The following is a 23,382-nucleotide window of genomic DNA, read 5'->3' on the forward strand; positions in this document are numbered from 1 at the left end:
CAATGTTAAGGTTTTTCTGAAATGACATAATTTTACTTTTAACAAGCTCTGATTGTTCATGAGTTTTTCCACAGATATTAGTGCAGATATTGCAGCTGAGAAGTGATTCCCTCAGCTAATGTGACTTTGTATCTCTATATCTTAAAGCATGAAATGCTTGAAGGAACCACAATGTCCCAATATGCAACATAGTTTTAAACAGCAATATTTCAACTTTCTCAATGAAACTACAAGCTGTGTGAATTAAATTGGGCTGTCTCTTCTTGCACAACTTTTGTCAGACAGCTTATCCTGTGGTTGTGACAGAGAAGTTCACAGAAGAATGACTCGGTGGCTGCTACCAATTCTGAATGACTGCTGTGTCAGCTTTAATTGACATGGCATTTAATTTTATTGGGTCTTGCTAACAAGACTACTATGGGCATGCAAAAAGTATTTAGCAGTGTTTCCAAACACTGGCTGTATGATTTACATTGCCCACTTTATCAGTCTTATTCTGGAAATGAACACTGACAGCTTATAAGAACTTGGCACAGTGCTTTCTCTTTTAAAGAACTAGTCTGCTAAAGCCAACTGATTAGAAATCAGCAAAGGGCTTTCAATCTCAGTGAAGAAGATAACATACCAATTGAAAGCCACTATGTGTGCCATAGACACAAAACAGTCCCTGAATGAATACCACTGGACATTTGGCAAAATATTTGCCCATGCTCAAAAAACTGGAAAACAACAAGGAATGAAAATCAAACAGAACAAAACAAACCAGACTGAAAAAATTAGGAACACTACTGAACTACAGTGGACACCAAAACCCAAAGGTCATAGCATACATTAAGGATGTATCAAGTCCAGGTTACTTTGATTTCCAGGCCTCTTCTGAAGCAAGAAATAACAGTCATGCAGAGGTTGAAGTACATCCAGCAACTATATTAAGATAAGGAAATACATATTTCTCTATTACAAAATATAGTGCTGGTGGGCAATGAAAAATAGAAGAAATTGTGTAGTATCATGAGGCATCCTCATTGTTTACTGATGGTTTTATCCACAGCAATATCACAAGCATGTGCAATTATTACAGTTGAAAAGCACCCAGAATGGAGAAGTCCATTTATCCATAACAACATATACCAGAAGATTTATGCATTTTTCATGTGCAGCAAAACAAAGATACCAAACTTAGCAGAGATGGGCAAAAGAGACACCAAAAGAGCTGGTTAAAGGTAGGAAAGAAGGTCCCAAATGAAAAACCTTTAATCAGAGCTCACCTGAATATCGGGAAGTTTGGAATCAGTTCCAAACATCGTGGCTAAAGTCAGTCTGTGGACAGCACTTTTTTTTTTTTAAACGACTAGTGTTATGAAAATAGACAGAAACAGGAGCTGGCATTGTATTAGAAGAAAAAAATCTCTGATTTTAATTCTTTCCTAACATAGATTATACATGTATATAGGAAACATGTCAGCAATGGTGTTGTACCTTTTTTTAATTAGGCAGACTTGCTTATTGTTTAATTTATTGTTGCTAGATCTACTGTCAGTAATAATGCAACTTTACAAAGCGATCTTTATGTCATGGTTATTTTTAAGAGGCTGATTATATGATATTTGCTAAAGAACAATTTCTGTTTCATAATTTATATGCAAATTCACAAGAAAGTAAACTGAATATTTTAAATTATCCTACAATCTCTATATTTTGCAGAAATGTGTCTGTCTCAATTTATTTTTCCATGTTGCCCCACATTGTTCTAAATTCCTTGGCACTATCATTGTTCAGAAAGACATATCAAATATCTCTGGTTATTTGTGTCAAACCTAAGCTACTAAAAGTACAGTATTTAAATTATGGTTGTATGAAGAGATATTCTGCTGGCAATATTCAGATAAAGAACCCTAACCATAACACTCCTCTATATTATTTTTAAATATGATATTCAAGTTCATAACACTTTGGAGGAACAGAGAAATAATATAAAGGATTTAGGTGTTGGGGGGGAACTTAAGAGCTTTAAACTCTAATAATCTCAACTAGTTAAATAGGAATGTCTCGAATATATATTTAGGCAAGAGGAACGGGTGGTAGGAAGAGGAGAGGTTTGGGTAGATTGGCAGCTGATCGGGAAAAAAATAATGACAATACTAACTATGTCCCCAGGGACTGGAATTACATGGAGATCAACTGTGCAGTCACTCTAGGTCAGCATTTCTTAAATGCAGTTACTGTGGCTGCATGTGGCCACCAGGAGCTTTTCTTAGGGCTTCAGCCTCCTGGGCTGTAACTGTGTGTGTAGAAATGGGGGTGGTGGCGGGGGGGGGGGGGGGGAAGCAATGCCTTGTCTTCTTCCCTGGTGCTCCTGGATACACTTTCTGTTTGTTACTGGGGCCACCAGCAGAGGTTAGGCTCTGCACAACACTGGAGGAGCAGCTGGTGAATTCCTCATTTTCCCAGGAGTGATGGGGCTCGAGATTTGGGCTTCAGCCCTGGAGTGGTGGGGTTCCAGGCTCCAGCCATGCAGTTTTGGGCTCCATCCCCCAGCTGCAGGAATTCAGGTTCCAGCCCACTGCTGCCTCTCCTGTACCCTGCTGTATCCCCCCACACCCCATCCATGGATTAATATGTCCCCATGCTTGCTGGGTTCGCTAACACTGCAGTAAAAAGTAATGCTTGTATGTTTGATAACATCACTTTTCACAGCAGATTTACTAGCTAGCAATACATAAATTGCATCAATGTGGATGTGCATATGTGCATATTTATTTGTTGTTTTTTTTTCTAAAGTGAATTAAGTATTTCAGGAATAAGTGCAAAAGTGACAATCAGCAAGAGTTGATGGCCACACTCAGAGGCCACTGAACAATTTGTCCTGAGAAAGACAGAATACTCTAAGATAGATGCATTTAATAGACAGTATGCTGCTCTATAGTAGAATGTCTTTGGCATGTAGCTTTGACTTTCTTGCTCATATTCATCCTTTCCAAACTCAAAGAATTTATACCAGCTGAGGAACTAACCTTATGTGTGGATAAAATATTATGCCAATGAAAAAAGTTTTGAAAAAAAATGGGCCCAAATATCAATACTTGGAACTAGACATAGATTTTGTTAAAGGTCAAGAGTGTTGAGATCCGGAGCTTTAATCAGCAATCATATATATAGTAGCCCAGGGTCTCTGAGTCTGTAATGCCGAAATGCTGGCTGTTCCCTCTGGACAGCGCTGTTGCCTGAAATGCTGGCTGTTCCCTCTGGACAGCGCTGTTGCCTGAAATGCTGGCTGTTCCCTCTGGGCGGTGCTGTTGCCTCCCTGGCTGTTCCGTCTGGGCAGTGCTGTTGTCTGAGTCATGTTCTTTGCCTCCTGCCTTGGCGTTCGGCTGACTTTTGCATTGCTCAGCCGGGCCGCCACGGGGGAGCAAACAGCACAAGTTACCATTTGGGCACCGTGGTCCCCATGCAGCACCCCTGTGCTGCATGGGGAGTGTGGGGCCCAAATAGCCGCTTGCGCTGCTTGCTCTCCTGCGGCGGCCCGGCTGAGCAGCACAGAAATCAGCAGAGTGCCTTGGTGGGAGGGGAAGGGGGCGGGGCGGTGACATACATGGCCAGGAGGCAGGGCCTGGCCGTGTATGTCACCACCCTGCCCCCCTTCACATCCTCCTTCGCCTCCTGCCATGGCGCTCGGCTGACTTCTGCACCGCCCAGCCGGGCCACCGCAGGGGAGCCCAAATGGCTGCTGGCTCTGCTTGCTCCCCTGCAAAAGCCTGGCTGAGCAGTGCAGAAGTCAGTTGAGCCCCACAGTGGGAAGCAAAGGGGGACAGAGCGGTGACGTAGACGGCCAGGGGGCAGGGCCTAGAGGAGAGTGAATCCCTGACGGAGACAGAGGAGAGCGGAGAGAGAGTGAGAGGCAGGAGGGGGAGAAGAGAAAGAGAGAGACGGAGAGATAGGCAGAAGGCGGAGGAGAGCTTAGAGAGAGAGGGGGAGGAGAGAGAGAGAGAGCGAGAGACTGGAGGCTCAGGAGAAAAGACTGATATGGAGGAGACACCTGAAAATCCTGTCTTATGATGGTCTAATTGGCTAGTGTATAAAGAATAGTGCTGTCCATAACATTCCACTTGACTTGAGTTTCACAAATATTTTGATTTACTAGTATTACTAGTATGTAACTTTTATAAAGCAGTTTGTGGGTATTATCACAAAACCCTCCAAGGTAGTAAGTAAGTATTATTATAATCTTTTCAAGAATGGTGAATCCAAGGTGCAGGGAAATTAAGTCACTTTCCTAAAGCCATAAGGCAAGTAAACAGCTGGTCCAGCACTAGAACTTGAGTTCTTAATGACTCCTATTTCTGATTTCATATTGGATCCAGGGATTTCATTCAAGCCTATCTCCAGTAAAAATAATCGAAAAGAAAAAAAAAGTATTTAAATGTTGTCTAATTGGTAAAAAATATTGTTTTTTTCTTTTTTGCTATATTCATAGTGTCATATTCAAAAGAAAGACTGTTGAAAGCTGCACACTTTTCTAACTACTTTCTTGAAAATAAGATTAAAGCTCGTGCTCAAGTTTCCTTGAAAAGAATCTCATATCACATCACATCACATCACAATGTATGTAAAATTGATACTGCTCTTCTTCGGGGAAGATGCAAGGAAGTTAATTTTTTTTCTAGTAATGTATGGCTACAAGCAGAAGTAACAGGCTGTGCACATTTTCTTTAAAACTGTTATTGAGAAACCACAAATTACTGCAGATTGCACCATAACTGTGCCAAGATGAAGTTATAGCTATAAGTTATATTGATTCTGGTTAGATATATGAAGAAGGGACACTACAGTACAACAGTAATCAATCAGAAAAATAATCCAGAGGCTAATCAATGTCCCTGAATAAGAGAACATTAATCCCCGATGGAGATATTACAAACACAGTAATATCTACCCTAGCTATCTAAATTCTACTCACCAGCTTTTTCTATTATGTTTATCAAGGAATTGAATTTCAGAGGGCTCCTAAGAGCTGTTGTTTCAAGTCTGATTTTTTTCATTATTCTATTTAATTGTGTGCACTGTAATTTAATGTAATGTAATTCTGTCTCTATTGTGGCAGTACAAAATTTCTTGTAACAGTAACCCATTAAAGATTATTAAAAGTATTTATCATGGTCCTCAGGAGTACAGATAACATTATGCATGGAAAACTGGGATTTAACATAATTGTTGCAAATAATTCAAAACAGTCTTTTCTGTGTTTATCTATATGTAAAACAGCAAGAACAATAATCATAAAACAAAACCCAGCAAGATCAAAACTAGTCTTAATAGTGCCCCATGCAGATAAATAAAATATTCTGGAAAATAAATCACTAGTCTGCAGAAGTACAGATGGGAAAAGCCATCAGCAAGGAAGATCTACAGTCCCCAAAATTGCTCTAAGTCATCTAGTTCATATACTTAAGCTTTTTCTGTCTCTCAGTTTTCTCCCCCTTTTCCTGATACTGTTTCAGATTTTAAAAAATAGCAGAACTTATGGCCTGCTCCAAAATCTCACATTGATTGAGCCCTTGATCCTGCTCCTATTCAAGTCATTGGGAAAACTCACCAGTGGATTGAATAAAGCCACAAATTTAATGTTGGTAGGAGGTGACAGATTGACCATGGTAGATATGAAAGCCAACTGTACATGACAGTTTACACCAGCTGAGACTCTCACCCATCCATTTCAAGGGGTCTGAAATTTGAATCTGTTTAGAACATATTTGGATTTCAAAGCTCGAAATTCAGGAGAGCCTGAATCTGGCATTTTAATTTGTCCCATTGTGAGGCAAACTAGAGGAAAGTTGGATCTAATTGATATGGGACCTCATCATCAATTTAGAACATATATGTCACTACATAACAGATATGTGTAGCTTTATTTGTATATCTGGGGCATTAAAACAGGGTTTACAACATACAACAGAAAATCAGTGAAAATTCATGACTGTAAACATAGCCATGTAATTTATGAAGCTATTTTCAAGCCAATGTCTTACTGAGATAGAATGATTACAGATACGCAAAATGAAAAATAAAGGGCGTTTTACACTCTAGAAAGCCACTATCACTTTTTCTCTCTAAAGGGCATCCTGACACTGCTTTGAAAATCTCCTTTTGCCACTCAAAAAGCTTTCTTTGATGCTCCTTTAGAAATTCTGTCTTCATAAGTACATCCCATTCTTTGAACCTATCAGGACATTGAATTAGTGAATTCATGTTTGTAAAGAATTGTACCACACTTATGCCAAATGTTGGCTTCACTCAATGACTGTGTCTAGACTGCATCCCTTTTCTGTAAAAGGGATGCAAATTAGACACATCCCAATTGCAAATGAAGCGGGGAGTTAAATCCCCCTGCTTCATTTGCATAAAAATGGCTGCCGCTTTTTTCTGGCTCGGGGCTTTGCTGGAGAAAAGCACCAGTCTAGACGGGGATCTTTCGGAAAATAAAGCCTTTTCCGAAAGATCCCTTATTCCTCTTAAAAAAAAATGTGGAACACAATGGCTTGATATTGAAGCTATATCAATTCAGATTGGAAATAAGACATAATTTTTTAACAGTGAGAGTAATTAACCATGGGAATAATTTACCAAGAGTCACAGTGGATTCTCCATCACTCACAAATTTTAAATCAAGATTGATTTTTTTTCTAAAAACTATACTTTACGAATCATTTTGGGGAAGGTCTATGACCTTTGTTCTACAGGAGGTCAAATCACAGTGGTCCCTTTTGGCATTAGAATCTGTGTATTCTATTTCTCATACTGCAAACACCATAGAGTTCCACAAAAACCATAAAAGGACAATTTTCGGGTCTTTCATCAGTTCTTATTCAGCACAGAGAAAAAAATGAAGAACCACCTCAGGACTTGGCCACATAGAAGTAGATTAATTTATCAGTATGAAAAAAAGGTAGCAAGTCTTTTTTTTGGAAATAGCAATGTGAGTCTCACAACTATGCTGACAGAACTGTGAAATATTAAAGTCTGTTCAAACATCAGATGTGAGGGAGGAGATGAAGATTTTTAATATCACCCCTGTGTTGCACCAGTAATAAAATAGGGCTCTTTCAGCATCTGTTCAATGCCTGCTGTAATTCTTTGAAGAGTGTCCCCTTAGAACAATGCAATTTTCTAAAGTACCGACCCTAGTGTTGGCAATTCTTCAGAGAAGGTTCAGTTGCGCTCTTTGTTATTCAGTTTTTAAAATGCCACCATTGATACAAGGAAATATTATACTACTTCATGAATCAATTTAGCAGAAAATATTTGAAGTGGTGCAGATAACTTAATTCCTATGGCACATCAAGTCTCTAGTCCTGCTTTCTCTTGTTCGCTCTCTGATTTCTGCTGTTGAGTTCCCCCCTTTGACAGCCACCTTCTCTCTTTCAGCACTACCCATCAACCCTCCATCCCTCAGTATTTCTGTGACTTCCAGCCCAGCAGTGATTGAGCCTCTGCACCTAACTCATACTGGTCTTCCTGTGTCTAAGCTGAATTGTCTGAGCCTGCCACTCTAACATCTCTTTATGGATAGTTAGCTGTCAGCTGAAATTCAATAGAACTCCTAATCTCTGTTCCCTCTTGCCACCCCCACAATACTCTTTGCTGTCTCCATTCTTAATCACTGTGGATGCTTCAAAGCCAGTGAACAGAACCGGGAAATTATCAAAAGATCCATCCTCTGTTGTTCAATCCTTGCAGTTGGTAGCCAGAATTTAGTCACATCAGAGTATGCAGTTGCATCTTTGACCATTTTGGATAATATCCATTGATAGACCTATGCTCCATGAACTTATCTAATGCTTTTTTTTTTTCATCCAGTAATAGTGTTGGCCTTCATAATATTCCCTGTCATCAAGTTCCACAGGTTAGCTGTACATTTTGTGAAATACTTACTTTTGCTTGTTTTAAACCAATGTATTTCATTGAGCTGGTATTACGTGAATGGAACCAGAATTTTGCTCTTTTGCTTCTAAGAACTAATGGACAGGATCCCCTGGCAGGCTAATATGAGGGGGGAAAGCATCCATGAAAACTGGTTGTATTTTAAGCCTTCTTGAGGGCACAGAAACAAACCATCCCAATGTGCAGATGAAATAGCAAATGCTTGACTTAGAGAAATCTCCAGAGAGCTTAAACATAAAAAGGAAGCTTACATGACATGGAAATTTGGACAAATGACTAGGGAGGAGTATAAATATATTGCTCAAGCTTGGAGGGGTAAAATCAGGAAGGCCAAATTGCAATTTGAGTTGTAGTTATCAAGGAATGTGGAGGATAAGAAATTGTTACTCACCTTGTGCAGTAACATCTGTTCTTCAAGATGTGTGTCCCCATGGGTGCTCCACTATAGGTGTCGGGCTCATCCTGGCGCCGCAATCCAGAGAGTTTTCATCAGCAGTAGCCCCCTCTGGAGGACCACGCATGCGCAGAAGTGCCTCGCGCCGTTTGCACCTTTTTTGCGTTGAGCAGTCAGACGTGCCAGTTCCTCCTAGCCGGAACATCTGAAATATAGAAAACATAAGAGTTCTGAAGCAGGGAGAAGGGCGGGTCGTGGAGCACCCACAGGGACACATCTCGAAGAACAGATGTTACTGCACAAGGTGAGTAACAATTTCTTCTTCTTCGAGTGATGTCCCAGTGCGTGTTCCAGTATAGGTGAGTAGGAAGCAGTAGCCCAAACAGAGACATCGTGCTTTGGAATGATCTGTGCACAGAAGAGAGGACTGCTTGAGTGACTATATGTCTGTAGCCTTGAAGCGATCAAGGGCATAATGCCTAACAAAGGTAGACGAGGATGACCAAGTAGCCGTGTGGCATATGTCTCGCAGCGGGACGTTCTTCAGGAATGCTGTGGAAGTAGACATGCTCCTGGTTGAGTGTACTTTTGGTCTACAGGGCAGGGGCCTGTCCCGAATGGTGTAGCAATAAGTGATGCAATTCACAATATACGAGAAGAGGTGCTGCGACGACAGTTTTTGGTCTTTAGAGCGGGTTGCCAACAATAGTAGTAGGTGTGAGGACTTTCGAAAGGGGAGCGTTCTGTCTAAGTAGAATGCAAGATGTCTAATGTATGCAAACGTGCCTCCTCGGGGCTAGCATGTGGTTTCAGAAAAAAAGGGAAAAACCGTGGGCTCATTGACGTGGAATGACTAATTAGCTTTTGGCAAGAAGGCTGGGTGACATCTTAATGTGACACCCTGTTGGGTGAATAACGTGTATGGAGGATTGGCAGAAAGTGCTGCAAGTTCAGAAACATGGTGGGCTGACGTGATAGCCAGGAGAAAGGTGACTTTAATGGTAAGGGTCTGCAGGTCACAAGTTGCCAGTGGTTCAAATGGTGGACTAGTAAGAGTGTCCAATACAAAGGTAAGGTCCCATAGCTCAGGAATGGGCCTTTATGGTGGATAGAGGTTGGTAATTCCACCAGCCGGACTTCTTCCGCGTGAGGAAGTACCGGGAATAGAAGCCTTTGCCTCTGAAGTCGGAAGGAACCTCCTCCACTGCACTGGTGGGAAGTAGGCACGTGACCTCCTGTTGCAGTAGAAGGTCGTGAGACGGGTCCCTGAAAATGAACGGGGATGGAGGGTTGGAGGGGGGAAGGGTGGCGAAAGATGGTGAGACCAGAGGTGATGATCTCCCTGACCCAACGGTCCATGGCGATGGCGAACTAACGGCAGTAGTAGGGTCTCAAGCGATACTGGAACAGCTTGGTTACTCGCGGGTATGGCTCCAAAAGCGGGATGGTGCGCAGTCCCTCAACAAGGGCGTCAAACCTGCTGTCGGGGTTGTTGTTGGTTCTGCGTCTTATTAGGCTGTTGGTGCCATTGCTGAGGGTGCTGCCTTTGTTTGTGTTGGTCATATAGTCTAAAGCATTCAGTGGCATAGGAAAAAGGCCTATGCCTGTTGTATGGCCATGCTCTCTTGAGCCTGAAAGGTAGGGTGTACATCTTGAGGGTTCTTAACGTAGTTTGGGAGTCCTTTCCAGAATGGAACACTTGATCCGTGTTCTGTGCAAACAATGAGGCAAGGTCGAACGGGAGGTCTTTCACCTTGGGTTGTAGGTCTTTAGGCATGTAGGTCTTTAGGCCAGGTGTAGCCAAGTGGCACATTGCATGATGACAGACGTCACTGTAGTGTGGGAAGACGAATCAGCAATATTCAGAGAGATCTGGAGAGCATTGCAGGCTGCTGTGTAACCCTCCTGCACAATAGATTTAAGTACATCTCTCTTGGACTCTGGTAAATGCTGCATCAAGGGAACCAATTTAGAGTAATTGTTGAAATTGTGGTTAGCAAGTTGGGCGGAATAGTTGGCCATTCTCAGAGTGGCCGTAGGGGATGAATAGACCTTCCTCCCGAGGAGGTCTAGACGCTTCACTTCCTTGTCCGCTGCCGAATTTCTCGATTGTGCAGACTTCACCTTTTGTTGGGTAGCATTGACGACGATGGAATTGGGGGTGGGATGAGTGAAGAGAAATTCCACATCCTTAGCATCAATAAAGTATTTCTTGTCCGTGTGCTTATTTGTAGGGGGCACGGATGCTGGAGTCTGCCAGAAGTCGTTAGAGATTTCGAGAATTGCGGCATTGAAAGGAAGAGCCAGCTTTGACTTGTTGCATTGTTGGAGATTCCTGAGGAGTGCATGCTGCTTCTGGGGCGCTTCCGAGGTACGTAAATTCTGGAAATAGGCGACTCTTTTAAAAAGCTCATGAAACTGTTTATAGTCATCCACCAGAGAGGGCTCATCATTAAAAACCGCATCATCTGGCGAGGAAGAGGAGAGGTCCATCAGGGAACCTGTGGGTTGTTGGTCTGTCACCGGGGACTGAGGGACGTCGCCATGGGGGGCAGATGTTACTGAACCGTCGCTGGTAGGTGTTGGAAGATGCTGCGCCGGTGGGATGGCCTCTTCGGTCCTTGGTTGTGGTGAATATGATTGATGACGTTCTGGGGACAAGAGTGGTGAAAGCCTTGTAGAAGAGCGTGAGCAGTCACAATAGTGTGAGGTGTCTCGCCGGTGATGGTAATCATGGTGTGAGTATGCCAGTGAATATGAGGTGGCACTCCTGTGATGATAATAATGCCAACGAGAGGGTGATCTTGGAGATCATGAGCGACGGGAATAGCGAGATGGAGACCTTGAGTAGTATGCGTGACGGTAACTTGGTGGGGTAATAGATCGTCAACAGACGCTTGCCAGTAGCGTCGAGTGGGAGAATGGCCATAGTAATGCCGCCCCTTTTGAGGAGGTAAAAGTGATGGCTCAGGGGAGGAGACTGCTCTGCCAGGGCTGGAGGAAGGTGTGCGGACATGGTGTGTCTTCCTTCGTGCCTTAGTTGGTATTCTCTTGGATGCGGGAGCCCTCGAGACTGGGCTGCTCTGAACGGAGATGACCGAGGCAGAGTCGGATACATCCCTTGATAAGCATGGTGACCTAGGCACCGAGGTTGGGGATGGAGATGCTGTGTCTTCTCCTGAAGTGCCGAATTGTTGGTCCTCAGAAACCGGCTCCGTGGAGGCCAGTGCAAGAGTGCTGTGTTGGTGCGTTGATGTTGGTTCTTCACCACGGTGTATAGGTGATTCCCCATGTCTTGAATGGGGACGGGTGGTCTCGATGCTGGCTGAGCTCTCGGTGCCACCTTGGCTCTCGGTGCGGCGCCAGCTGTTGGTGCAGACTCCGCTCTAGCCGGCGGCTCCTTTTACGGTGCCAGCTGAAGTCTCGGTGCTGCAGACAGTGCCGTGTCCATGTGCGGTGCCGTGTGGAGGCTCAGTGCCATAGATAAAGGTGCCGACTCTGGATGCACTGTCGGTGCTGATGCTATAGAGAGCGCGGGACTAGGCGTTGATGTGCTGCGGGCTTTAGTTGTCTTATCCGCTCCCTATCTGGGAGGGAAGCCCGATGAGCTCCGTGCCTCTCCTGCACTTATACTCCTAGACGGAGTGGAGCTTTTTTCGTCCTGAGACCTATGTGGGACTGAAGCCTCCCATTGCTCAGCTGATGGGGGTTGGATCGCCTTGTTGAAGAGCAACATCTTCAGGTGCATTTCTCTGTCCCGTCTTGCCCAAGCGGTCAACTTCGAGCAGTAACCGCATTTTGGGGGGATGTGGCCTTCTCCCAAGCAGCAAATTCAGTGGGAGTGGCCGTCCGAGGCCGGCATAGGGTCGGCTCACAAGACGCATTTCTTGAAGCCCGGGAATCTAGGCATGATTAATCCACCGGTCTTCAAGAAAAGAAGGCACTTGAGAGGTCGGTCAACGACCTATGGACCTATGAACAATGGTAACAGTAACTTTTTTTTTAAACGGCTAACTAACTAACTAGAGAAACTGACTAATACTATAAGGAAGGGGCTAACTGGGAAGGAACAGTAACTGGTATTAAGTTCAATTCTCCTCAGAAAAGGAGGAGCGTGTTCCAACTCGGTCTGTGACCGTGGACGGTTAGGAGGAACTGGCACGTCGGACCGCTCAACGCAGAAAAGGTGCGAACGGCGCGAGGCACTTCTGCGCATGCGTGGTCTTCCAGAGGGGGCTACTGCTGGTGAAAACTCTCCGGATTGCTGTGCCGGGATGAGCCCGACACCTATAGTGGAGCACTCCCGGGGACATCACTCGAAGAAGAACAAGGGAAGGCAATCCAGTAAAAGATGATGTGGAAAAAGCTGAAGTACTCAATGCTTTTTTGCCTCAGTCTTCGCAGCAAGGTGAGTTCCCAGATTGCTACACAGGGCAGCACAATATGAGAAGAAAGTAAGCATCTCTCACTAGTGAAAGAACAAAGTTAAGAACTATTTAGAAGAGTTGGACATGAACAAGTGCACGGGGCTGGATCTAATGCATCTGAGGGTGCTGAAAGAGTTGGCTAATGTGATTGCAGAACCATTGGCAATTATCTTTGAAAAGTCTTGGTGATTGGGAGAGGTCCCAAATGATTGGAAAAAGGCAAACATTCACTCATCTTTAAAAAAGGGGAAGGGGAGCATCCAGGGAATTACAGACCAGTCAACTTCACCTCAGCCCCTGAAAAAGTCATGGAGCAGGTCCTCAAGGAATCCATTTTGAAACACTTGAAAGAGAGAAACGTAATCAGAATAGTCAACATGGATTCACCAAGGGCAGTCATACCTGACCAACCTAATTGCCTCTATGAAGAGATAATACTGGCTCTGTGGACATGGAGAAAGTGGTGGACACGACTTTATCAAAAGTATTGCTATGGTGTGCCACAGTATTCTTGCCAGCATAGACACCTTCTTCTCTATCTACTATGCACCTGAAAGCAGAAGGAAAAAATTGAAATAATGCTGGGAAGGTGTGGAGAACTAATCATGACCAGTGTTCTGCTTTGCTCTAGCAATTTCCGGTTGGCATGCTGATTGCTAGTGGCAATGGAAATTCTACATAATTTACAATAGCTGTTTGGCTGCTTCAAGTGCAGTTCTAAAAACAAGACCAAATAAGAAGCAACAGATTGTCCTTTTGTGGTCTCACCTTAGTTCCTCTTTCAGAAGTATCACTGGACATTGGGTGTAGCTGGAAATCTGAGTGAATGTAAAAATTCCATTTGTTTAATAATGGTGTTTAGCCATGTACGTTGTGAAATTTGTTACACAAGGGATAGCATGGAAAGCATTCAAAAATACCAAAGATTCCATAAGCGTAGTTGCACATTCACAGACAATTCTGAAAATGTGGTTGAAGAGGTTGAAATGGCTGTAAGATCATCAATTTAAACATATTAAGTGAAACCTTTAAAATATACCTTTAAATATTTTGTAATGATTGTTCAGCAGGCATTTTAATACAAAGTAAGAGTAGGAGCCAGAAAGATGGACAGAGAACAATCATTTGGGTTCTGACAATCTAAATGAGAGTGACGCTGAAGCAGAGGTCTCATTTTGCCCATGGAATGTTGTTTGTTTCCTTGACAAACAATGTTTGAGAGGGGATGCTAATAGTCCCCATTAATCCCATTGAAAGGAGAATGGAGCATCAGAGTTTCATTTCCTGATCAGTGTGATTCATTCTAAATTTTTGTGGATGGGGGCAGTGGGTTTTTTGTAGTCTTGAGGACTTGCCTGAAGTGGCCCCAGAAATTGTGGCCATATTTAAGCAGGAAAGAATGTGACAAAATTGGGTTGGGACATTAGTTCAATCAACTCCTAGATAGAAAGCAGAGCGAAGACTTAATGCTGCTCCTGAAGCTAAAACCTGCTCTTGGGATACAATGGTTGCAAATAAAAAGGGAGTATGTCTGTTGAAATAATAATAGCTATATCATAGTAACTTTAAATATGCCATAACAATTAAATCTGTAGGGAAAATCAACACAGTAAATTTGAAAAGGTGAACAATATTTCGCGTTCCAGAATTCTCTATAGAAACCTCTGGATATGAGCCAGTTCTCTAAATCGAGTAGCTCACACTCTCTTCCTTTCTTGTAGTAACTTTATAATTGAAGATGACAGAAAAAGTATTTCAGTGGAGCAGAAATGTCTTACTGGAGGCCAAAAAATGCATGTCAGGCATATCTCAATAAATTCCAGATCATATCTCCAAGAAGTTTAAAAATAAAATAGGGGAAGTCTGAGTTTTAAGAAATACTTTTAATCCAAACTTGTATTTACAAATATAAGAGTAGAAATCTTCTCATGAGAATGACTGAACCTATCACACATTTATATATATATATATATATATATATATAGTGTGTGTGTGTGTGTGTGCAAATTTTAAGTAACTCCACTGAAGTAAATGGAGTTAAATTGGCAAAAACATGGTGTGAGAAGAGAACCAGGCCCACTGCATCTGATATGCCACTACCTTGCATTTGTGTTGTCACACCTGTTCTAAGTGGGTATAAAATGCTACCATTCTGATTTGCTAATTACATACTTATTTCACATTTGCTTTGCACCAGTATAAATGAATATAGAAATTGCAAAGCCATGGAGAATCAAGGTCATTATAACCATACATATTGCTGTGTCTAAATTGGCCCCTATTCCGTAATAGGGATGCAAATGTAGCACTTTGGAATAGGCAAATCCGCGGGGGATTTAAATATCACCCGCGGCATTTGCATCAACATGGCTGCCGCTTTTTTCCGGCTTGTAGATAAGCCGGAGAAAAGCGCCAGTCTGGACGCGATCCTCCGAAAAATAAGCTCTTTTCCGGAGGATCTCTTATTCCTACTTTCTTATTCCTACTTTCAAGTAGGAATAAGAGATCCCCCGGAAAAGAGCTTATCTACAAGCCGGAAAAAAGCGGCAGCCATGTTGATGCAAATGCCGCGGGGGATATTTAAATCCCCCGCGGATTTGCCTATTCCAGAGTGCTACATTTGCATCCCTATTATGGAATAGGGGCCAATGTAGACACAGCCATTCTGTCTCAACTCATACCAGCATGCCCACTCTGAATCTAAACTTTCAATAAAATCTGGGAATGGGTCATAGCGTTATATTCAGACCATCATCTTCTTTGGACTGTATTTATAGGTTTTCTTCTCTCCTGTTGGAGAGGGGAATTCTCGTATGTGGTCTTTCTTGAAAACTGGTAGGTTTCAGAATACTCAGAGAAAATTTACTACTCAGGCATTACAACATTTTGCTGATGGTGTAGTATAAAGATATAACTATTGTTCCAAAGTAAAAGAAAGAATGATCTTGTGGTTAAGGCACTGTGCAGATACACAACAGTCCTGAATCCTGCTCCCAACTCTGCCACAGCTTTTGTGTGTGTGCACGTGTGTGTGTGCGTGCTCATGTGTTTTAGTCAATTTATCTCTTTGGATTCAATGTTAATCCAGCAAAACACTTAAGTATGTATTTAACTTTACTCACATTTATAAGAGTTTTATTGGATTAGGACCAGAACTTCCTGCGGAAAACAGCTCTCAAAGGTACAGAGGATCATCTGAGATAATCATATATTTGTACCTCTAGAGTTTTCTGAGCTGTATACACAGTATAGTGATCAGCATTATACTGAAAGCAGAACAGGTTAACATGACATATGAGAAAATGATGTGCTGAAGAGGCAAGGAAAAAAGGTGGATCATCTGGTGTGGACAAATCACTCAATCAGAACTGTCGTAATACAGAGAACAGGAGTAAAAAAAAATATTTTCTGCTTGAGTTGGAAAGTTAAAAAGAATGAGCATGGTTAGACTTGACAATATTCTTCAAATACAATAAGGGCTGTCGATAAAGAGGACCGGGATCACTTGTTCTCTATGTCCACTGAAGGTTGAACAGGAAGTAGTGGACTTAATCTTAAGCAAGGGAGATTTAGGTTAGATATTAGGGAAAAAAATTCTAATTATACAGGTAGATAAGCTTTGTCATAGGCATCCAAGCAAGGTTGTGGAATCCCCATATTTGGAGACTTTTAGGCATAGTTTGGACAAACACATGTCAGGGATGGTCTAGATTTATTGGTCTTGCCTGAACAAGGGACACTCAGATACGTGATGTTTCATGGTCCCTGTTAGCCCTACATTTCTGTGATTCTATGTTCAATATGACACCTTGGTGCCTAGCACATTCACTCTATTGCTCTGCTATAGTTATTCTATTTATAGAGTCATATCTATCCTTGGTGGTGGAGTGGGAAGTATTGTTTCTATTAGGTTAAATGAAATATTTTTCTCAACTTGCCTCTTCTCTAATTAAAAGCCACCATTTGTAATAAATGATTTAAAGAGTACCTGAAAGTTGAATAGTAAAGCAATTAAAAGTTAGTTTAATAACTGATAAAGACTTCACTGATGGACAAGTAGATTCTATGGTGAAATTTTGTACTGTACTGCATGCTTATTCTGCAGATTAAAGTAACGGAGATGCATGGGTGTATGTGCATCTAGACTATAGAGCTTTCCCAGGAATACCAGAGGTATCCTGGAAACACTCTGCAGTGTCCATGGAACATGTACACTTTTTTGAAAAAAATGTTGGAAAAGTGGATGTGCTTTGCCAGCATCTCTGTAAACCTCATTTTATGAGGAAAAAGGGATGTTCTGAAAGTGGGGTTTTTCCTGACATTTGGCCCTATGTACACAGGCCAAATGTTGAAAAAGCCTCTTTCGGAAGAAAAGCGGAAAAAGACATGCCAATTGCACTTCACAATTTGTGTATTTTTTTCCAACTTTTCTTTGTAGTGTAGATATAGCCTGAGGAAGAAAGAAAGAAAAGAAAAGAAAAGAAAAGAAAAGAAAAGAAAAGAAAAGAAAAGAAAAGAAAAGAAAAGAAAAGAAAAGAAAAGAAAAAGAAAGAAAGAAAGAAAGAAAGAAAGAAAGAAAGAAAGAAAGAAAAGGATTATAAGCAAAGTAATGTTAAGTTGAGAATGACAGCTCGACTTAGCAATAAAGAAGGTTACCAATATGAAATAAAATTGTTCTGGAACATTTTCTAAACAACTTAAAAAATGCATGAATATTTAAACACTGGATGAAATTAATTTTAAAAAGTTTACAAAATACAAATTAGAGCCAACAGAGTTTGTCTAAATAAAAAGTAATTTGTATTGAAAGGGCAGTTAACCCAACAATGTCCAGAAGATTTAACTCATGTACTGTCATTCCTATTTAAACTATTACCTATGAGTGACTGAACACTGGCCCATGTGACAAATTCTGTTATATCTAAGTAACCACAGATTGACTTCCAAAATCGGTCCTTCTGAAGGAAAAATCATGGTTTAAGTGAAAGATTTTGAAGTATCTGTGACTATTTCTAAGGTGCTGAGGACTGCTTGGTAACTTAACTTTTCTCACCTCTGTATTTTGGCTATATTTATTTATTTAGATTTAAAATTCTTCAGCAAACATTGCCCACCCAGAGCTTTGAATACTCTTGAGATATATTTGAACATATAATACAAGAGGTGATGGCTGTAAAATAAAGTTGTCCTTCTGCTCTGTTGCTCGTGAAAATTTGCCAACAGCCTTAGGTGAGTGCTGGGTTGTTTGCTGGCCTGTCATGTACAGGATGTCAGACAAGATAATCTGGTGGTCCCTTCTCACTTTAAACTCTCTGACCACATTTATACTCGCTTTTCCTCTCTGGCCCCTGCATTTTTACTATTTTCTGTATTCCTCATTCATCACTTTTATTATTAACCTGGGACTGCAATCTCATCTGTCCTCTTTCACCCATTGTGTATGTCGCTATAAATAGTGTTATCTAAGTATAATCATATTTCATGCTCCCTGTAGATAATCTCACATATTTCTATGAAACCTCATTCCATGCAATATTTATAAAAAATAAAAGATATTTTATGTGGTCAAATATCATATAGGTTGTGTGCTAGATTGTGCTTATTATCATGAACTTATTTGCACTCCTCTTAACATTATCATTATTTATTTGTTAAGTGCCAATGATATGTTCAAGGCTACAGGATGCAAACAAATGTGGTCCTTACTCCAGGGAGCTTACAATTGTGCCTGTTATCATACACAAAATTAAGGGTTATATAATAAAGCATTCAAGGACAGTTCTAATAATGTTAGCATGGATATTTTATTGTTTCTATGGCCCTAAAGAAACTGTCCAGTTATGGAACTGGTGCTGTCTTCATACCATATCAAATAGGGTGCTTCTATACTGCAGAGTTTAACTCAAAATAAGCTACACAAATTGAGCTATACCAATTGCGAAGTTTATTTTTAAATAGCTTATTTCAAAATTGGGAGCGATTACACAGCACTTATTTCAAAATAGAGCATTCTTCCTCCGATGTCTCTAAGTCCTCATTCAATGAGGGTTGCAGACGTTGGAGTAAGAAGTTCTCCAGCATAACAGTATTTCAACATTATTTCAAAATAACTGCCTGCTGTGTAGACATGGACTAAGTTATTTCAGAATAATGCTAGTTATTTTAAAATAATGTTGCTATGTAGATATACCCTTAAGGAAACCTTTCTGGCAAAATATTTGATATTTGTGGAGTTAACTCTCAACTACCTTTTCAATCATTTTACCCAAGGAGGAAGGAATGGAAAATAGGATGATCTTTAAGTCATTTTTACCACATGATTATCTCTTGAATATAGGTCAGATAATCATATGTTTAGGTATTTCTTGCTACTTATCCTCTGAGAATAATGTAGACAACTTTGGTAAGCATTGGAGTAACGTAGATCCTATAACTTCCTATACCATCCATTTACATCTGGTATTATTCATATCCATTCTGTTCTCTCACCTATCATGTTCTAAAACAGTTAAACAATATGAATAATACTTTTTGCTTATACACAATTATTATTATAAAAGCCTGTTACTCTGTAAACAAAAATTGAACCAAGGAACCATGGAAGGTTCAGTCTAGCCCAAAAATTGCTCTATTTTTTCTCTTCCCCTTCTCTTCTGCAACACCTTATGATGGGGAAAGGATTCCTTCACTAAACTAACCCAGAAGTCCTTTACCTGACTGACTAACCCTTTAGCACTGGCTAAAGGTCTCACTTAACTCTCTAGAGGGAACCATTCTTCTGTTCAAATAGATTACTTATTCTAACCCATAGGTGACAGATCTGTAATTTGTTAGAAAGGATCAGACTCAGCAAAAGGAGTTGCAGTGTGTAGAAAAGAGGGTCCTCAGTTATGGAACACATGAAAATAACTTTATTTAAATATATAAAGGTATATTTAATAGCACATCATTGCTTGCATTCTTTGAAGATTTAGCTCCTCTGTGCTAAAAATAAAGTTTCAAGCAATTGTTAACTTGGATATTATTGAAAATCACATACAAAATTTATGTGGATTGCTGTCCCTCAATTGATTCTCTTCATAATTAAATAGCGCTTGCCTACTAATTATGTTTAATCTCTTCACTATCCGTTCTGATGAATGAATCTGCATGTGAAATCATTCTATATCAACATAGGAGTGACAAGCTATAATGTCATCCTATGAGTCAGCAAGATAATGAGAGTTCTCAGGATGGAGAGCCCGTTATTTCAATCTGTTACAAGAACTCATTAGAAACTGGGTGTTCCCTTTAGATGGACAGAATTCATACTGGTCACTGGTGCACCCATCATATTAGATAACACCTTTTGCAGTCAGTTTAAAACAGACTATTTAGATATATTTAACATTTTGAAATGTAGTGGTTTTGAGTACTGTCAACATTCAAACCAGAAGGTAACTAGCGTAAGGGAAAAAATGGGTCTAAAAGAAACCTTACCTCCTTACTTCCAGTAGTAATTTCAACTTCTTGTGTTCACTGGAACTATTTTACTCCAGAACTATGCTGCTCTGTCCCCTTAGGCTGTGTCTATCACAGAACATTGAACTGCTGCTAATTAAGCCAGCGGAATCAGTTTAAGCACAAAAAGTGTACCATTCTTGCCATTCTGATCAGGAGAAAGCACTATTGCCCACATTTACGTTAATGTTCTGCTCTCCAGTAGCAGTAGCACTCTCTTCTGGGTACGTATTCCACAATTCCCATCACACCTTCCCGTGGCAGTACATCATTTCTACAATACAGAGTGTACTTTTGAAGCTGCTTACGTTCTATAGCTTGAGTTTTTCTTATTGCCCCCTTTAAAAGGACTTGTCCTGAACCATGCATATATTGTCTGGGGAAGGGGATATCTTTACTGGCAGTATGCCCACTTGAGGCACAATGCTTTCTGATGCACTGGGGGTGTGCAGCTATACTCTATTATGCAATTCATAGAAAGGAGCAGGATTTCTCTCTACCCACATTTTCTAGTACTTGCTACAGGGCTGGTGATCATAAGGGTGCAAAAAGCTTCTGTGGCATGGTAAGATCGCTAGTGACAGACACAGACAGGACATCCAGCAAAAACATCTTAAGGACATAACTTGAGATTGGTCTGGGTGGAGCTCAATCTGCAGAAGCTACAACTCTTTGGGATTTGCAATTATAAGGATTTGCATTGTCACAGTCCCATTTACTTTGAATAGCGCCATCTGGGCACTATGCTTGTTACTTCCTTGTGCTCTCTGAATTCATGGGCTGTAATTGTGCAAAAAGGGAATGGGCGCAAAGGAAGAGGTTTCTTACTCAGGGCCAGGCACACTGTGGCCTTTTGTTTGTAGACTCATAATTTTATAATCCAATTCCTAATGTTATTCCCATCCTTCTTTATATGTTTTTTTTCCTGCTTCTTATTCATTACTTCGTTTGCATAAATCTCCCCACTGCCAAATCCTCCCAATTTTTCATTCCTCTTTCATGCAAAATCCAAATATTTCCTGACAACTCCATCATTTCAATAGTAGTTTGTCATAGACACTCATCGATTTGGAAAGGGTAAATCTGCAGGAATGTCCTCTCTAAAATATGTGCCTAGGAACTTCAGAACATGTTCTAACAGCCAGAGAGCAGGCAGCAGTTATGGCACCCAGGCTGTGCCACATATTACTAAATATTGAAAAAGAGAAAGTAGTAGCATAGGAGCCACTTGGAGATTGTCACTGCATGAGGGATCCTTGGGGAGTTCATTAAGCCTTGTTCAAGGAAACTATATTCCTCCAGAATGATTTGTCCATAGTACTGCCACTGTCTCAGCCAGCCAGCATTATGGTCTGCACACTTTGCAGGCTCTAGGGACACTGAGATAACTCTGGTCCTGCAGCTCATTTTATAGGTCCATCTTGGCCCCTGATTGGCCTGTGCCTCCTACAGATACTCTATCCTCCTTTGAGGAAAGCCTCCAGCAGGTGGCTTCAGAGCCTGGTCCACCCTGTCACATCTCCCTAACTTTTTCCAGGATCTGCCCCAACACGTCTTGTCTGAGAGAACTGTTTTGGCTGTACATTCACCATTATTTGTTTCCCGTTCCTTTCACTGGACCCTGATGACAACAAAGAATGTGTTTCACATTTTTTTTAATCTTCCCTCCTTATTACTTAGGGATTTTGTTTTCTTGTTAGTCACTATGATAAGGTTAAACTGAGTTATTTAAAATGGCCTGTCTTATGAGATTTTTTTCAGAACTGCCACAATTAGAAACCTCATTTGTTACATCAGTCTCATAGAACTGAGTTTCCACAATGTCCATCCCCAATGGCATATCACCTACAGATTCTATTTTGTTTGCTAAGGAGCAAGAATACCTTGAATTCTGATTCACAACAGTGCTCAGCAACTCATAGAATCCAGCCCTAGCTTTTGTGTAATGCAGTAAACATTAATATCCAGTATATCTTGGATTGTCAGATCTGATTCATGAGACATGATAGGTGAGGAGGCTGGTCTAAGGATCAGAAGATTTAGTCTGCCTTTTTAAGTGCAAACACGTCCTGATTGGATAATGGGCCTCTGACACGCCCCTGTTCAGATCATTCCTGCAATAATCTGAATGGGTAGCTATTAAAGGAGCTGGCAGACACAATACAAATGTATATTATTGCCAGTTCAGCAGCATATGCATTTAATGATCCGGAGAGCAATTTTTGACTGTACCGGAAGTAGGCTCAAGGATTATAACATATTCTACTTTTCAGTATCTGAAAATAAACTCTTTGATGTAATCAAACCATAAAAACCCAAACCCATAAAAATGAAATTGTTCAATAATTAAAGAGCTTCTGTGATTAAGATCTTAAAGAAATCTATGGCACATTGAAATATATTTATGTGCGAAATTTGGCTTTAAATTCTAGACAATATGATTTCACAACTTGAATGGTTCATCTCTGTTTATTTGCTTAATTTTGCAAAAGGTCTCATAATACCAGTGTGATTGGTGATGTGGAAAAAGTGAGTCACTAAAACCCAATAATGTCACTCATAAAAATAGTAAAATGCTGGTTAGTTTTTATTTTATTCTGGTTCTTGTCAGTCTGTCATTTTAACTATTGAAATAAAGAGCACTAGAGAGCGCCACTAAAAATATGAGTTAAGGTAAAATATAGATAAATGGAATGAACAGTTACTATTCACATGTTGAAGCTAGATCTGATAGTTCAGACTCTATGATGAAACGTACACAATAGTGTACAGTCATATTTTTTCATTCAGTTAAATAAAATTCTTTAGTTTTCTAAACAGTCATCTTATAGACAAGTGGTATGACCAAGAGGACATTCCAAATGTCAAGGATGTTAACATGTGTCATATGGTGTGTTCCTTTCAGTGCTATTCAAAAATTTTCATCCAGGATGTTGAAATTCTTTGTATGTCTTCTCTAATAAATATTCAAATGGGGAAAATGCAACTTCCCCAGAAAAAATATTAAACAGCCTAGAGAACAAGAGTAAAACTACACCAAGCATATTTATGCATGTCCAAGTTATAGCAGTAAAATTCACATATTTTTACCAGAAGATAGACATAAGAATATTTTTACTACAA

At 40.7% G+C, this 23,382-nt stretch overlaps 1 protein-coding gene across 1 annotated transcript in view; it reads right to left on the minus strand.

The window, feature by feature from the left end:
• The window catches only part of KHDRBS2 (KH RNA binding domain containing, signal transduction associated 2), a 594,613-nt gene that overhangs the window by 292,200 nt on the left and 279,031 nt on the right, over positions 1-23,382 (minus strand). The window lies entirely within an intron of this gene.

This window comes from Pelodiscus sinensis, chromosome 3, assembly GCF_052426305.1.
Source record: "Pelodiscus sinensis isolate ZL-2025 chromosome 3, ASM5242630v1, whole genome shotgun sequence".
NCBI lineage: Eukaryota > Metazoa > Chordata > Testudines > Trionychidae > Pelodiscus > Pelodiscus sinensis.